The sequence below is a fragment of the Canis lupus genome, chromosome 27, assembly GCF_048164855.1.
Source record: "Canis lupus baileyi chromosome 27, mCanLup2.hap1, whole genome shotgun sequence".
In the NCBI taxonomy this organism is placed as follows: domain Eukaryota; kingdom Metazoa; phylum Chordata; class Mammalia; order Carnivora; family Canidae; genus Canis; species Canis lupus.
Genome location: NC_132864.1, coordinates 5785976 through 5803068, shown reverse-complemented (window position 1 = coordinate 5803068; position 17093 = coordinate 5785976).

The window sequence follows — 17093 nt, the reverse complement described above, 5'->3', positions numbered from 1 at the left end:
CTATTCGTTTATTTCAAATCGATTCGATACTTTTCGATCGACTCTTTTCAATTCGATTTATTTGGATTCGATTCTTTTCGATTCGATTCTTTTCGATTCGATTCGATTTTTTCAACTGGATTCGATTCTTTTCGATTCGATTCGATTCTTTTCGATTCGATTCGATTCGATTTTTTTCGTTTCAATTTTATAGTTTTTGATTCGATTCTTTCTATTCGAGGATTTTCTATTCGAATTCCTTTCTTTTCCAAACGATTCTATTTGATTTGATTCTTTTCTATTCTATTCGATTCTTTTTTATTCGATTCGATTGGATTTTTTGATGCGATTCGATTTGATTGGATGTTTTTATTCGATTTGATAGTTTTTGATTCATTTCTTTCGATTAGATTTGAATCTTTCGATTCGTTTTTTTCTATTCGATTCGATTCAATTCTTTTTGATTCGATATGATTCGATTCTTTTCGATTCAATTCAATTCTTTACAATTCCATTCGATTCGATTCTTTTGATTCAGTGCGATTTGATTCGATTTTTTTCGATTCGATTCGATTCTTTTCGAGTCTCTTCAATTCGAATTTCTTTCTTTTCGAATCAATTTGATTAGATTCTTTTCTATTTGATTAGATTCGGTTCAATTATTTTCGATTCGATTCAATTCTTTTCAATTTGATTTGATTCTTATCAATTCAATTCGATTCGATTCGATTTGATTCTTTTCTATTCAATTTGATTCGATTCGATCCTTTTCGATTCAGTTCGAATCTTTTCGATTTGATTTGATTCTTTTCTATTCGATACAATTCGATTCGATCCTTTTCAATTTGATTCGATTCTTTTTGATTCGATTCGATTCGATCTTTTCCGATTCGATTCGATTCTCTTCGATTTGATTCAATTCGATTTTTTTCATTTCCATTCGATAGTTTTCTGTTTCTTTTCTATTCAATTTGATTCTATTCTTTTCGATTCAATTCGATTCGATTCAAATCTTTCTATTCGAATGTTTTTGATTTGAATTCCTTTCTTTTCGAATTGATTCGATTCGATTCTTTTCGATTCGATTCAATTCGATTCTTTTTGATTCGATTCGATTCGATTCTTTTCCAGTCTCTTCGATTCAGTTTTTCGAATCGATTCAATTCTTTTCGATTCAATTATTTTGGATTCGATTCTTTTCGATTCGATTCGATTCTTTTCGATTCGTTTTGATTCTTTTCGATTCGATTTGATTCGATTCTTTTTTATTATTTTCAATTCAATTAGATTCGATTATCTTCTATTCGATTCTATTCAATTCGATTCGTTTCTTTCTAAACGATTCAATTCTTTTCCATTCCACTCCTTTCGACTCGATTCATTTGGATTAGATGATTTTCAATTTGATTAGATTCGATTCTTTTCGATTCAATTCGATTTGACTCTTTTTAATTCGTTTCTTTTTTATTCCATTCGAATGTTTTCGGTTGGATTAGATTCTTTTCGATTCAATTCGATTCGATTCGAAAGTCTTCGATTAAATTATTTTCAATTCGATTCGATTGGATTCAATTGTTTTCGTTCCATTCGAATAAATTCTTTTCGATTCGATTTGATTCTTTTCGATTCGATTCGATTTTTTTCCATTCAATTCTTTTTTATTTGATTTGTTTCGATTATTTTCTATTCAATTCGATTCGATTCTTTTTGATTCAATTCGATTTTTTTATTCGTTTCTAATTCATTAGATCGTTTTCCATTCGATTCGATTCCATTTTTTGATTCGATACGATATTTTTCTTTTCGATATGATACATTTGGATCACTTTCATTTCGATTCTATTTGATTCAATTCTTTTTGTTTCGATTCGATTTGATTAGAATCCTTTGATTCGAGTCTTTTCAATTCGAATTCCTTTTTTTGGAATCGATTCGATTCAGTTCTTTTCGATTCGATTCAATTCGATGCGTTTTTTCTGAAACAATTCGATACTTTTCGATTCCACACTTTTCGATTCGATTCATTTGGATTCGATACTTTTTGATTCAATTAGATTCAATTCTTTTTGATTCGATTCAATTCGATTCTTTTTGATTCGTTTCTTTTTTATTCCATTCGAATCTTTTCGGTTCGATTAGATTCTTTTAGATTCTATTCGATTTGATTCGAAACTCTTCGATTGAATTCATTTCGATTCGATTCTTTACGATTCGATTCGATTTGATTCGAATATTTTCGATTGCATTCAATTCATTTTTTTCGATTCGAATTTTTTGCATTCGATTCCTTTTTATTTGATTTGTTTCAATTATATTCGATTCGATTCGATTCTTTTCAATTCGATGCGATTCGATCCTTTTGGATTCAATTTGATTCAATTTGATTTTTTCGTTTCGATATGATAGTTTCTGATTCGTTCTTTTCGATTCTATTCGATGCGATTCTTTTTTATTCGATTCCATTTACATGTGGAAGTATCAGGCCTGTACTCACGATTATCTGAGTTGAATGCAGTGATTTCAAACGGCCTTCTTCAAAGAGTGTAGCTAGTTTCTAACTCCCATGTATGAGTGGGTAGCAGATATCTGCCTCCCAGGCTTACACACTTTTGAGAGTTGAGCTTATGGCCTGACTTCCCACATCCTGCCTGCAGGTACACTTCGCTGCTAACAGGCCTAGGCTCGATGCATGACTGAAGTATTTTGAGAGGTAAGTGGAAAGTCCCACCACACAATACTAGTGCCTCCAAGCTCAATCCTGTGATTTCCTAGTAATTCCTGTCTCAGACAGGTGCTACAAACTAAGTTCCATACGTGAGAAGCTAGCTGAACCCCGTGTCCAAAAGCATCTCTCTTCTGAGAGTTGAGCTCACACCCAGTCCCTCACATTTCCACACTGCCTGCAGAATGAGTTTTGAACATCTTCACCAGAGACGTTTGTCAGAAGCTTGTGAGATGCAAGTGGAAAAATGCAGGACTGGAAGGTGTCTCCGGTACAGTAGAGTGGTATTCTTCGAACCTCCTGAGTTAGAAGACTGCTATGGTCTCACGGCCATTAGAATGCAGCTAGTTGAAAGCTGGCTTCTAGGCATGGTCTCATGTGAGAGCTGAGCTCAGGGCAGGACTCCCGAATCCCGCCTGCCCATAGTCATAGCGGCCAACATCCTTAAGTGAGGTGCTGGGAGAGGTTTGAGAAATGCGAGTGGAAGTGACAGGACTGTAATCACGTGTATCTGAGTTCAATACAGTGATTACAAATGTCCTTGTTCAATTAGAGTGTAGCTCGCGTATACCTCGCCTCGATAAGTGTCTAACAGACATCGGCCTGCAAAGCATGCACACTTCTGAGAGGTGAGCTGGTGGGCTGTACCTCCCCCAGCTGACTGCCTGTACGTTCCTCTTCCACAGCATTTTGTTGTATGCGGGAAAGTAGCGGCGTGAAAACCAAGTGTCTGCCTTGTTAATTTCGCGCCTATCCAACAGCTGCCTCCAAGGCATGCACACTCCTTTGGATTGACCTTAGGACTTGAACCTCCCACATGCTGACCACCTGTATGCTTCGCTTCCAAAGGATTTCTTTTGATACGGGACGCAAGTTTTGCGAGAGGCAAAAGTGTCTTAGTTCAATCCAGCAACTTCTGAGGAATTCCTCCCTCAGATGGGAGCTACCTACTAACTTCCAAACCTAAGTACCTAGCTGAAAACTCTCTCTCTGGGGAACATCCCTCTCGGAGATGAGCTGACACGTGGTCCTTCCCAGTTCCACACTGCCTGCAGATGCAGTTATGAACATCCTCACTAGACATGTCTGTCAGGAGCTCGTGGGATGCCAGGGGCAAGCTGCAGGCTTCAAGGTTGTGTCTCCAGGTGCAATAAAGCGGTATTCATGGAACATCCTGAATTACAATGCTGCCACGTTCTCATGGCCATCAGAACGCAGTTAGTAGAAAGCTGGCTTCGAGGCATGCCTCCTTTTGAAAGCTGAACTCAGGGCAGGACCCTCCCGCATCCTGCCTGCTCGTAGTCGTAACTGCTAACATCCTTATGTTAGGTGCTGGGAGAGGTTGGAGAAATGCAGGTGGAAGTGTCAGGACTGTACTCACGTGTAGCTGAGTTCAATACAGTGATTGCGAACACCCTTGTTCCATTAGAGTGTAGCTCGGGTATACCTCACCTCAAGAAGTGTCCAGCAGACATCGGCCTGCAAAGCATAGACACTTCGGAGAGTTGAGTTTATGGCCTGTAACTCCCCCATCCTGACTGCCTCTACGTTCCTCTTCCACAGAATTTCGTTGTATGCGGGACAGTAGCCGAGTGAAAACCAAGTGTCTGCTTTCTCAATTTCGCGCCTAGTGGACACCTGAATGCAAGGCATGCACACGCCTTTGGCTTGAGCTAATGGCTTGAACCTCCCTCTTGCTGACCGCCTCTTTGCTTCACGTCAAAAGGATTTCGTTCGAAATGGGACGCAAGTTTTGCGAGAGGCAAGTGACCCTTACTTCAATCGAGCGACTTCCGAGGAATTCCTCCTTCAGATGGGATCTACATACTAACTTCCCAACCTGAGTACCTAGCGGAAAGCTCTCTCTCTGGGGAATTTCCTTCTGTGAGATGAGCTGACACACGGTCCTTCCCAGTTCCACACTGCCTGCAGAGGCAGTTATGAACATCCTCACTAGACATGTTTGTCAGAAGCTCATGGGACGCAAGGTGATGTTGTTGCCACCTGGGCCTCACACATACCTGGTGACTCAGGTCCCCACGGGGGCCTCACTTGGACCTGGTGAATCTGATCCTAACCTGGTCCTCTCCCAGACCCGGGGACTCTGGTCACCACCTGGGACTCACCTGGACCTGGTGAATCTGGTCCCCATCTGGGCCTCACCCAGTCCTGGTGACTTTGTTCCCCACCTGGACCTGATTGCTGTGGACTCTTTCTTGGCCTCACCTGGAACTGGTGACTCTGATCCTATCTGCGCGTCACCCAGATCTGGTGACTCTGGTCCTCACCTGGGCATCATTGGTACCTGGTGACGCTGTTCCACACCTGAGCCTCACCTGGACATGATGACTCTGGATCCACTGGGGGCCTCGCCCTGACATGGTGACTCTGGTCCCCATCTGGATGTCTCCTAGACCAGGTGAATCTGGTACCCCTCTAGGCCTCAACTAGACCTGTTGACTCTGGTCCTCAACTGTGCCTCACAGGGACCTTGTGAATATGCTCCCCACCTGCGCCTCATCTGGACCTGGTGACTCTGGTTCTACCTGGGGATCATCGGGACATGGTTACTATATTCCCCACTGGGACTGACCTGATCCTGGTAACTCTGGTCCTGACTTTGGCCTCTTCTGTACCAGGAGACTCTGGCTCCACCTGGGCCTCACCTGTAACTGGTGACTCTGATCCTAAGCATGGCCTCACCTGACCTGGTGACTGTGGTTCCCATCGGGACCTCACCTGGACCTCAAGTCTCTGGTCCCACCTGGACCTCACCAGGACCTGGTGTCTCTGGTACCCACCTGGGTAGCATCAGGATATGGTTACACTGTTCACTAACAGTGACACAGCCTGACCTATTATCTCTGGTCTTCACCTGGGCCACCCCTGGATATGGTGACACTGGTTCCCCCTTGGGTCTCAACTGGACATGGTGAGTCGGATCCCCATCTGTTCCTCACATGTAACTGGTGATTCTCATTCCCACATGGACATCATGTGGACCTGGTGGCTGCAGTGTTTCTAGCTTCTCATGTACCTCGTGACTCTGGTCCCCACCAGGGCCTCACCGGGACCTGGTGAGTGTGGTTGCCTCCTGCACCTCACCTGGACCTGTGATTCTGGTCTGCACCTGAGAATACCCTGGATCTGGTGACTGTGGTCCCCATCTGGGCTTCACCTGGATTTGGGAACGCCGGTCCCCATCTGGGCCTCACCGGGCCCTGTTGACCATGGTCCTCAACTGGGCAAAATTGGGACCCGGTGACTGTGTTCCAAAACTGGACCTCACCTGAACCAGGTGACTCTGGTCCCCCTCTGGGTCGCCGTGCCCTAGTGACTGTGAACCCCACTTTGGCTGACTTGGACCTGCTGACCCTGGTTACCACCTGCGCCTGACCTCGAACTGTTGTCTCTGGTTCTTTCAAGGGCCTCCCCTGTACCTGGTACAGGTACCTGGTACCCACCTGGGCCTCACCTGGACGTGGTGACTCTTGTCCCCACGGGGGACTCACCTGGACCTGGTTACTGTGTTACACACCTGGGCCTCAAGTAGACCTGTTGACCATGGTCCCAAAGCCGGCCTCACATGGACCTCTTGCCGCTGATCCCCACCGGGACCTCACGTGTACCTGGTAACTCTGGTTCTCACCTGGGCCTCATCTGTACCTAGTGACTCTGATCCCCACCTGGGCTTCACCTGGATCTGGTGACTCTGCTCCCCACCGGGACTTCACCTGGATCTCGTGTCTCTGGTCCCCACCTGGACCTCTCCTGGACCTGGTGACTCTCTTTCCTACATGGACCTCACCTGGATCTGGTGACTCTGGTCCTCAGTTTGGCCTCACCTGGACCTGGTGTCTCTCGTCCCCACTTTGACCTAACTCAGAACTGCTGAATCTTGCCCCACCTAGGCCGCACCGAGACCTGGTGACTCTTGTCCCCAGCTATGCCTCAATTCGACCTGATGAATCTGGTCCTCACGTGGACCTCACATGGACCTGGGACTCAGCTGGATAGAGTGGCTCTTCTACCCACAAAGGGCTCAACTGATACTGCTGACTGTGGTCTTATTCTATGCCTCTCCAGGACCTAGAGATTCTGTTCCCCATCTGGGCCTGCATGGACCTAGTGACTCTGGTCCTCACCCAGGCATCATTGGGACCTGGATACTCTATTCTACATCTGGGCCTCACTTTGACCAGGGACCTCTGGTCCCATTCTGGGCCTCAAACTAAACTGGTTACTCTGGTTCCCCCTCTGGGCCTCACCCTTACCTGGTGACTCTGCTCACCCCTTGGGGTTCACTTGGACCTCGTGAATCTGGTCCTTAGCTGGTCCGTACCTGGATCTGGTGACTGGTCGTCACCTGGTCCTCACCTGGACTTGATGAATCCTGTTGCCACCTGCGCCTCACCTGGACTTTTTTACAGTGGTCCCACCTGGACCTCACCTGGATCTGGTGGCTCTGGTTCCCATATGGGGCTCTCCTGGACCTGGTTCCTGTGGTCTCCATCTGGCCTCACCTGGAACACAATGACTCTGATCCATATTTGGGCCTCTCCTGGACCTGTTGACTCTGGTCCTTACCTGGGCATCATTGGGACCTGGATACTCTCTTATATACCTGGGCCTCACCTGGACCTGGTGACTGTCTCCCACCTGGGCCCTACCTGGACGAGGTGACTGGTTCCCACAGGGAACTCACCTGGACCCGGTGACTCAGGTCCTCATATGGGCCTCATGGGTCCTGGTTTCTCAGTTCCACATCGGGGCCTCACCTGGACCTAGTGATTCTCGTCCCCCTCTGGGCCTCACCCTGACTGGTGATTCTGGTCCCCACCTGGATATTACCAGAACCGGGTGACACACCTGGAGCTGGGGACACTGGTCGTCAACTGGGCCTCAACAGGACCTGGTGAATCTACTCCTCACTTAGACCTCGTCTGGACCTTGTGACTCTTTTCCCACCTGGCATCAATGGGACATTGTTACTCTGTTACCCACCTGGGCCTCACCTGGACATGATAACTTGGCCCCACACTTTGGCCTCAACTGGTCCTGATGACTCTGGTCCCCCCACCTAGGCCTCAATCTGGACCTGGTGACTGGTCCCCACCTGGGTCTCACCTGGACTTGGTGACTCTCGTCCCCACATGAACCACACCTGGACCTGGTGACTGTGGTGTTCTTGGAACTCATATTTACCTGGTGACTCCGGTCCCCACTTGGGCCTCACCTGGATCTGGTGACTCTGGCCTGCAGGTTGGTCTCACCTGGATCTGGTGAGTGGGGTTGCCACCTGGGCCTCACCCATACCTGGTGACTCAGGTCCCCACGTGGGCCTCTTGGACCTGGTGAATCTGGTCCTTAACTGGTCCTCTCCCAGACCCGGGACTCTGGTCACCACCTGGGCCTCACCTAGACCTGGAGAATCTGGTCCCCTTGGGCCTAACCCAGCCTTGGTGACTTTGTTCTCCACCTGGACCTGATTGCTGTGGACTCGTTCTTGGCCTCACCTGGAACTGGTTACTCTGATCCTATCTGCGCATCACCCAGACCTGGTGACTCTGGTCCTCACCTGGGCATCCTTGGTACCTGGTGACTCTGTTCCACACCTGAGCCTCACCTGGACATGATGACTCTGGAACCTCTCTGGGCCTCACCCTGACCTGGTGACTATGGTCCCCATCTGGATGTCACTAGACCAGGTGATTCTGGTACCACTCTAGGCCTCAACCAGTTTTGGTGACTCTGGTCCTCAACTGGGCCTCACCTGGACCTAGTGAATATGCGCCATCTGGGCCTCATTTGGACCTGGTGAGTCTTGTCCCTACCTGGGCATCATCAGAACATGGTTCCACTGCATGGCCTGCAGGTTGGCCTCACCTGGACCTGGTACTCTGGTCCCTACCTGGGCATCATCGGAAAATGGTTACTCTGCATTGCCTGCAGGTTGTCCTCACCTGGACCTGGTTAGTGGGATTGCCACCTGGGTCTCACCCATACCTGGTGACACAGGTCCCCACGTGGGCCACACTTCGACCTGGTGAATCTGGTCCTTACTTGGTCCTCACCCGGAACTGGTAACTCTGGTCATCATCTGGGAATCTCCTGGACCTTGTGAATCTGGTCCCCATCTGGGCCTCACCCAGTACTGGTGACTTTGTTCCCCACCTGTACCTGATTGCTGAGGACTCCTGCTTGGCCTCACCTGGAACTGGTGCCTCTGATCCTAACTGGGACTCACCCAGATCTGGTGACTCTGGTCCTCAATTGGGTCTCACTGGGACCTAGTGAATATGCTCCCCAACTGTGCCTCATCTGGACCTGGTGACTCTGGTTCTACCTGGGCATCATCGGGACACGGTTACTGTATTCCCCACTGGGACTGACCTGATCCTGGTAACTCTGGTCCTGATTTGGCCTCTTCTGTACCAGGTGACTCTGGGTCCACCTTCGGTTCACCGGTAACTGGTGACTCTTATCCTAAGCATGGCCTCACCTGACCTGGTGACTGTGGTTCCCATCGGGACCTCACTGGACCTCATGTCTCTGGTCCCACCTGGGCCTCACCAGGACCTGGTGTCTCTGGTACCCACCTGGGTAGCATCAGGATACGGTTACACTGTTCACTAACATTGACCCAGCCGGACCTATTAACTCTGGTCTTCACCTCGGCCACACCTGGACATGGTGACACTTGTTCCCACCTGGGTCTCACCTGGACATGGTGAGTCAGATCCACAACTGGTCCTACCCTGTAAATGGTGATTCTCCTTCCCACATGGACATTATGTGGACCTGGTGGCTGCAGTGTTTCTAGCTTCTCATGTACCTCGTGACTCTGGTCCCCACCAGGGCCTCACCGGGACCTGGTGAGTGTGGTTGCCACCTGCACTTCACCTGGACCTGGTGATTCTGGTCTGCGCCTGAGACTACCCTGGATCTGGTGACTGTGGTCCCCACCTGGGTCTCACCTGGACCTGGTGACTCTCGTTCCCACATGAACCACACCTGGACCTGGTGACTGTGGTGTTCTTGTAGACTCACATTTACCTGGTGACTCCGGTCCCCATTAGGGCCTCACCTGGATCTGGTGACTCTGGCCTGCATGCAGGCCTCACCTGGACCTGGTAACTCTGGTCCCTACCTGAGCATCTTCAGGACACGGTTCCTCTGCATGGCCTGTAAGTTGGCCTCACCTGGAGCTGGTGAGTGGGGTTGCCAATTGTGCCTCACCCATACCTGGTGACACAGGTCCCCACGTGGGCCTGAATTGGACCTGGTGAATCTGGTTTTTACCTGGTCCTCCCGGGAACTGGTAACTCTGGTCACCACCTGGGAATCACCTGGGCCTGGTGAATCTGCTCCCCATCTGGGCCTCACCCAGTCCTGGTGACTGTGTTCCCCACCTGGACCTGATTGCTGTGGACTCTTTCTTGGCCTCACCTGGAACTGGTGACTCTGATCCTATCTGTGCGTCACCCAGATCTGGTCACTCTGGTCCTCACATATGGACCATTATGACCTGGACACTGTGTTCCACACCTGAGCCTCACCTGAACATGATGATCTGGAGCCTCTCTGGGCCTCACCCTGACCTGGTGACTCTGGTCCCCATCTGGATGTCACCTGGACCAGGTGATTCTGGTACCCCTCTAGGCCTCATCCAGATCTGGTGACTCTGGTCCTCAACTGGGCCTCACCTGGACCTAGTGAATATGTTCCATCTGGGGCTCATTTGGACCTGGTGACTCTTGTCCCTTCCTGGGCATCATCGGGACATGGCTCCACTGCATGACCTGCAGGTTGGCCTCATCTGGACCTGGTAACTCTGGTCCCTACCTGGGCATCATCGGGACATGGTTCCACTGCATGGCCTGTAGGTTGGCCTCACCTGGACCTGGTAACTCTAGTCCCAACCTGGGCATCATCGGGACTAGGTTCCTCTGCATGGCCTGCAGGTTGCCCTCACCTGGACCTGGTGAGTGGGGTTGCCACCTTGCCTCACCCATATCTGGTGACACAGGTCCCACGTGGGCCTCACTTGGACCTGGTGAATCTGGTCCTAACCTTGTCCTCTCCCGGAACTTGTAACTCTGGTCACCACCTGGGAATCACCTGGGCCTGGTGAATCTGGTCCCCCTCTGGGCCTCACACAGTCCTGGTGACTTAGTTCCCCACCTGGGCCTGATTTCTGTGGACTCCTTCTTGGCCTCACCTTGAACTGGTGACTCTGATCCTAACTGGGTCTCACCCAGATCTGATGACTCTGGTCCTCACCTGTGGACCATTATGACCTGGAACCTCTGTTCCACACCTGAGCCTCACCTGGACATGATGACTCTGGATCCCCTCTGGGCCTCAGCCTGACATGGTGACTCTGGTCCCCATCTGGATGTCACCTAGACCAGGTGAATCTGGTACCCCTCTAGGCCTCAACTTGACCTGGTGACTCTGGTCCTCAACTGGGCCTCACCGGGACCTAGTGAACATGCTCCCCACCTGTGCCTCATCTGGACCTGGTGACTCTGGTTCTACCTGGGCATCATCGGGACATGGTTACTCTATTCAGCAGGAACTGGTGAGTGTGGTTTCCACCTGCACCTCACCTGGACCTGATGGTCCTGGTCTGCACGTGATACTACTGTGGATCTGGTGACTGTGGTCCCCACCTGGGATTCACCTGGATTTGGGGACTCCGTTCCCCATCTGGGCCTCACCTGGCCCTGTTGACCATGGTCCTCAACTGGGCAAATTGGGACCCGGTGACTGTGTTCCACAACTGGACCTCAACTGGACCTCATGACTCTGGTCCCACCTGGGCGTCACCAGGACCTGGTGTCTCTGGTACCCACCTGGGTAGCATCAGGATTTGGTTACACTGTTCACTAACAGTGACTCAGCTGGACCCATTGACTCTGGTCTTCACCTGGGCCACACCTGGACGTGGTGACACTGGTTCCTACATGGGTCTCACCTGGACAAGGTGAGTCAAAGCCCAACCTGGTAGTAACCTGTAATTGGTGATACTCATTCCCACATGGACATATCATGGGGACCTGGTGGCTGCAGAGTTTCTAGCTTCTCATGTACCTCGTGACTCTGGTCCCCATCAGGGCCTCACCGGGACCTGGTGAGTGTGGTTGCCACCTGCACCTCACCTGGAGCTGGTGATTCTGGTCTGCACCTGAGACTTCCTGGATCTGGTGACTGTGGTCCCAACCTGGGCTTACCTGGATTTGGGGACTCCGGTCCCTATCTGGGCCTCTTGGCCCTGTTGACCATGGTACTCAACTGGGCAAAATTGGGACCCGGTAACTGTGCCATAGTGACTGTGAACCACACTTTGGCCTGACTTGGACTTGCTGACACTGGTTGCAATCTGCGCCTTACCTCGATCTGTTGACTCTGGTTCTTTCAAGTGTCTCCCCTCTACCTGGTGATCCTGGTCCCCACCTGGGGCTCACCTGGACGTGGTGACTCTTGTCACCAACGGGGACTCACCTGGACCTGCTTACTGTATTCCACACCTGGGCCTCAAGTAGACCTGTGGACCATGGACCCCAAGCCGGCCTCACATGGACCTGTTGCCTCTGATCCCCCCCGGGGCCTCACGTGTACCTGGTAACTCTGGTCCTCACCTGGGCCTCATCTGGACCTAGTGACTCTGGTCCCCACCTGGGCTTCACCTGGATCTGGTGACTCTGGTCCCCACCTGGACTTCACATGGATCTGGTGACTCTGGTCCCCACCTGGACCTCTCCTGGACCTCGTGACTCTCTTTCCAACATGGACCTCACCTGGATCTGGTGACTCTGGTCCTCCGTTTGGCCTCACCTGGAACTGGTGTCTCTCGTCCCCACTTTGACCTAACTCAGAACTGCTGAATCTTGCCACACCTAGGCCGCACCCAGACCTGGTGACACTTGTCCCCCGCTATGCCTCAATTCGACCTGATGAATCTGCTCCTCATGTGAGCCTCACATGGACCTGGGACTCAGCTGTGTAGAGTGGCTCTTGTTCCCACAAGGGGCTCACCTGATACTGGTGAATCTGGTCTTTTTTTTTTAATTTTTTTTAATTTTTATTTATTTATGATAGTCACAGAGAGAGAGAGAGGCAGAGACACCGGCAGAGGGAGAAGCAGGCTCCATGCAGCGGGAGCCCGATGTGGGATTCGATCCCGGGTTTCCAGGATCGCGCCCTGGGCCAAAGGCAGGCGCCAAACAGCTGCGCTACCCAGGGATCCCTGAATCTGGTCTTATTCTATGCCTCAACAGGACCTAGTGATTCTGTTCCCCATCTGGGCCTGCATGGCCCTAGTGACTCTGGTCCTACCCAGGCATCATTCGGACATGGATAGTCTATTCCACACCTGGGCCTCACTTTGACCAGGGACCTCTGGTCCCATTCTGTGCCTCAAACTAAACTGGTTACTCTGATTCCCCCTCTGGGACTCACCCTTACCTGGTAAATCTGGTCACCACTTGAGCTTCACAGGGGCCTGGTGAATCTGGTCCTTAGCTGGTCCGCACCTGGATGTGGTGACTGGTCGCCACCTGGGCCTCACCTGGACTTGGTGAATCCTGTTGCCACCTGCGTCTCACCTGGACCTTGTGACTCTGGTCCCACATGGACCTCACCTGGATCTGGTGGCTCTGGTTCCCATATGGGGCTCTCCTGGACCTGGTTCCTGTGGTCTCAATCAGGCATCACCTGGAACAAAATGACTGTGATCCGTATTTCGGCCTCTCCTGGACTTTTGACTCTGGTCCTTACCTGGCCATCATTGGGACCTGGATACTCTCTTATATACCGGGGCCTGACCTGGACCTGGTGACTGTGGTCCCACCTGGGCCTCACCTGGACGATCTGACTGGTTCCTAGTGGGACCTCACCTGGACCTGGTGACTCAGGTCCTCATATGGGCATCATGGGACCTGGTTTCTCAGTTCCACATCGGGCCTCACCTGGAGCTAGTGATTCTCGTCCCCCTCTGGGCCTCATCCTGACGTGGTGACTCTGGTCCCCACCTGGATATCACCAGAGCCGGGTGACTCTGGTTTCCCTCTGAGACTCACCGGAGCTGTGGACACTGGTCCTCAAATGGGCATCAACAGGACCTGATGAATCTACTCTTCACATAGGCCTCGTCTGGAACTTGTGACTCTTTTCTCACCTGGCATCAATGGGACATGGTTACTCTGTTCCCCACCTGTGCCTCACCTGGACATGATAACTTTGCTCCACACTTTGGCCTCACCTGGTCCTGATGACTCTGGTCCCCCCACCGAGGCCTCAATCTGGACCTGGTGACTGTGGTCCCCACCTGGGTCTCACCTGGACCTGGTGACTCCTGTTCCCACATGAACCACACCTGGACCTTGTCCCTGTGGTGTTCTTGTAGACTCACATTTACCTGGTGACTCCGGTCCCCACTAGGGCCTCACCTGGATCTGGTGACTGTGGCCTGCAGGTTGGCCTCACCTGGACCTGGTGAGTTTGGTTGCCACCTGGGTGTCATCCATACCTGGTGACTCAGGTCCCCACGTGGGCCTCTTGGACCTGGTGAATCTGGTCCTTACCTGGTCCTCTCCCAGACCTGGGACTCTGGTCACCACCTGGGCCTCAACTGGACCTGGTGAATCTGGTCCCCATCTGGGCGTCACCCAGTCCTGGTGACTTTGTTCCCCACCTGGACCTGATTGCTGTGGACTCCTTTTGGGCCTCACCTGGAACTGGTGACTCTGAACCTAACTGGGCCTCACCCAGATCTGGTGACTCTGGTCCTCACCTGGGCATCATGGTACCTGGTGACTCTCTTCCTCACCTAAGCCTCATCTGGATATGATGACTCTGGAACCTCTCTGGGCCTCTCCCTGACCTGGTGACTCTGGTCCCCATCTGCATGTCACCTGCACCAGGTGATTCTGGTACCCCTCTAGGCCTAAACCAGATCTGGGGACTCTGGTCCTCAACTGGACCTCACCTGGACCTAGTGAATATGCTCCATCTGGGCCTCATTTGGACCTGGTGACTCTGGTCCCTACCTGGGCATCATCGGGACATGTTTCCACTGCATGGCCTGAAGGTTGGCCTCACCTGGACCTCGTAAATCTAGTTCCGACCTGGGCATCATCGGGACATGTTCCACTGCATGGCCTCCAGGTTGGCCTCACCTGGATCTGAGAAGTCTAGTCCCTACCTCGGCATCATCGGGACATGGTTCCTCTGCATGGCCTGCAGGTTGGCCTCACCTGGACCTGGTGAGAGGGGTTGTCACTTGGGCCTCACACATGCCTGGTGACACAGGTCCCCACGTGGGCCTCACTTGGACCTGGTGAATCTGGTCCTTACCTGGTCCTCACCCGGAACTCGTAACTCTGTTAAACACCTGGGAATCACCTGGACCTGGTGAATCTGGTCCCCATCTGGGCCTCACCCAGTCCTCGGGATTTGTTCCCCACCTGGACCTGATTGCTGTGGACTCTTTCTTGGCCTCAGCTGGAACTGGTGACTCTGATCCTATCTGAGCATCATCCAGACCTGGTGACTCTGGTCCTCACCTGGGCATGATTGGTACCTGGTGACTCTGTTCCACACCTGAGCCTCACCTGGACATGATGACTCTGGATCCTCTCTGGGCCTCACCCTGACCTGGTGACTCTGGTCCCCATCTGGATGTCACTTTGACCAGGTGAATCTGGTACCCCTCTAGGCCTCAACCAGATCTGGTGACTCTGGTCCTCAACTGGGCCTCACCTGGACCTAGTGAATATGCTCCATCTGGGCCTCATTTGGACCTGGTGACTCTGGTCCCTACCTGGGCATCATCGGACCTGTTTCCACTGCATGGCCTACAGGTTGGCCTCACCTGGACCTGGTGAGTGTGGTTGCCACCTGCACCTCACGTGGACCTGGTGATTCTGGTCTGCACCTGTGATTACCCTGGATCTGGTGACTGTGGTCCCCACCTGGGCTTCCCCTGGATTTGGAGACTCCGGTCCCCATCTGGGCCTCACCTGGCCCTGTTGACCATGGTTCTCAACTGGGAAAAATTGGGACGCGGTGACTGTGTTCCACAACTGGACCTCACCTGGACCAAGTAACTCTGGTCCCCGTCTGGGTCTCACCGTGCCCTCGTGACTGTGAAGCTCACTTTGGCCTGACTTCAACCTGCTGACCCTGGTCGCCACCTGCGCCTGACCTCAAACTGTTGACTCTGCTTTATTCAAGAACCTCCCATGTACCTGGTGATCCTGGTCACCACCTGGACTTCACCTTGACGTGGTGACTCTTGTCACCACCTGGGTCTCACCTGGACCTGGTGACTCTCGTTCCCACATGAACCACACCTGGACCTGGTGACTGTGGTGTACTTGTAGACTCACATTTACCTGGTGACTCCGGTCCCCACTAGGGCCTAACATGTATCTGGTGACTCTGGCCTGCAGGTTGGCCTCACCTGGACTTGGTTAGTGGGATGCCACCTGGGCCTCACACATACCTGGTGACTCAGGTCCCCACGTGGGCCTCTTGGACCTGGTGAATCTGGCCCTTACCTGATCTTCTCCCAGACCCGGGGAATCTGGTCACAACCTGGGCCTCACGTGGATCTGGTGAATCTGGTCCCCATCTGGGCCTAACCCAGTCCTGGTGACTATGTTTCCCACCTGGAACTGATTGCTCTGGACTCTTGGCCTCACTTGGAACTGGTGACTCTGATCCTATCTGTGCCTCACCGAGACCTGGTGACTCTGGTCCTCACCTGGGCATCATTGGTACCTGGTTACTGTGTTCCACACCAGAGCCTCACCTGGACATGATGTCTCTGGAACCTCTCTGGGCCTCACCCTGACCTGGTGATCTGGTCCCCATCTGGATGTCACCTGGACCAGGGGATTCTGGAACCCCTCTAGGCCTCAACCAGATCTGGTGACTCTTGTCTTCAACTGGGCCTCACCTGGACCTAGTGAATATGCTCCATCTGGGCCTCATTTGGACCTGGTGACTCTGGTCACTCACTGGGCATCATCTGGAAATGGTTCCTCTGCATGGCCTGCAGGTAGGCCTCATCTTGACCTGGTGAGTGGAGTTCCCACATGGGTCTTACCCATGCCTGGTGACACAGGTCCCCACGTGGGCCTCACTTGGACCTGGTGAATTTGGTCCTTACCTAGTCCTCACCCGGAACTGGTAAATCTGGTCACCACCTGGGAATCACCTAGACCTGGTGACTTTGTTCCCCACCTGGACCTGATTGCTGTGGACACCTTCTTGGCCTCACCTGGAAGTGGTAACTCTGATCCTAACTGGGCCTTTCCCAGATCTGGTGACTCTGGTCCTCACCTGTGGACAATTATGACCTGGATACTCTGTTCCACACCTG